The sequence below is a fragment of the Rhineura floridana genome, chromosome 1, assembly GCF_030035675.1.
Source record: "Rhineura floridana isolate rRhiFlo1 chromosome 1, rRhiFlo1.hap2, whole genome shotgun sequence".
Taxonomy (NCBI): Eukaryota; Metazoa; Chordata; class Lepidosauria; order Squamata; family Rhineuridae; genus Rhineura; species Rhineura floridana.
The window spans coordinates 259,211,235-259,212,680 of record NC_084480.1 but is presented as its reverse complement, the minus strand read 5'-3'; positions in this window follow the sequence as shown (position 1 = coordinate 259,212,680).

Here is a 1,446-nt window from a genome sequence, read left to right as displayed (position 1 = left end):
ACCACAACTGTGATGTCGTTATCCATGACCTACAACCATTGACTCATAAATTACCCTTAAAATAGAACATTTTCTGTCACTTGTATTCTTATTTCATAATTTTCCTGGCTAGTAGAACTAGGATGTCTTAATATTGGGTGCCCCAGTCCATTAAACCTTTATAGCTTATTCCACAAACCACTTCAACATGCTAGTTTACAGTGCAATCCAACTCATGAGAAGCCAGCAGAAGGGAAGCTGGTGGGGGAGGAGCTGGTAGGAAGGTCCGCAGCACCCAGAAAGTAAAAGCCAGCTCTCATCAATACCACTACCAGGGAATAAGCACTCTCCATAGACTTCCATTGTAATTATTTTCTTAGACCAACCTTTTTCCCAGTGTAATTTTGGCCTGGATTGGGACCTGTTGGAGCACTCCAAACATGAGTTGGATGTTGCCTAAATCCCCCCCAGAACAATCCTTTTTCAGGCCTTACACCTGCTTCCACCAGCACCCTTTCCACCGAGCTGAGATTCCCCTGTGGAACAGGTGAGGGGCTTCTCCAGGTAGAACCTGGCAGAGCCCAGCTGAGCCAGGACCTTGATTGCTCAGCTAGGGTCCACCATACCCAACTCATAAGAACATAAGAACATAAGAAGAGCCTGCTGGATCAGGCCAGTGGCCCATCTAGTTCAGCATCCTGTTCTCACAGTGGCCAACCAGGTGCCTGGCGGAAGCCCGCAAGCAGGACCCGAGTGCAAGAACACTCTCCCCTCCTGAGGCTTCCGGCAACTGGTTTTCAGAAGCATACTGCCTCTGACTAGGGTGGCACAGCACAGCCATCACGGCTAGTAGCCATTGATAGCCCTGTCCTCCATGAATTTGTCTAATCTTCTTTTAAAGCCGTCCAAGCTGGTGGCCATTACTGCATCTTGTGGGAGCAAATTCCATAGTTTAACTATGCGCTGAGTAAAGAAGTACTTCCTTTTGTCTGTCCTGAATCTTCCAACATTCAGCTTCTTTGAATGTCCACGAGTTCTAGTATTATGAGAGAGGGAAAAGAACTTTTCTCTATCCACTTTCTCAATGCCATGCATAATTTTATACACTTCTATCATGTCTCCTCTGACCCGCCTTTTCTCTAAACTAAAAAGCCCCAAATGCTGCAACCTTTCCTCGTAAGGGAGTCGCTCCATCCCCTTGATCATTCTGGTTGCCCTCTTCTGAACCTTTTCCAACTCTATCATATCCTTTTTGAGATGAGGCGACCAGAACTGTACACAGTATTCCAAATGCGGCCGCACCATAGATTTATACAACGGCATGATGATATCGGCTGTTTTATTTTCAATACCTTTCCTAATTATCGCTAGCATGGAATTTGCCTTTTTCACAGCTGCCGCACACTGGGTCGACATTTTCATTGTGCTGTCCACTACAACCCCAAGGTCTCTCTCCTGGTCGGTCAC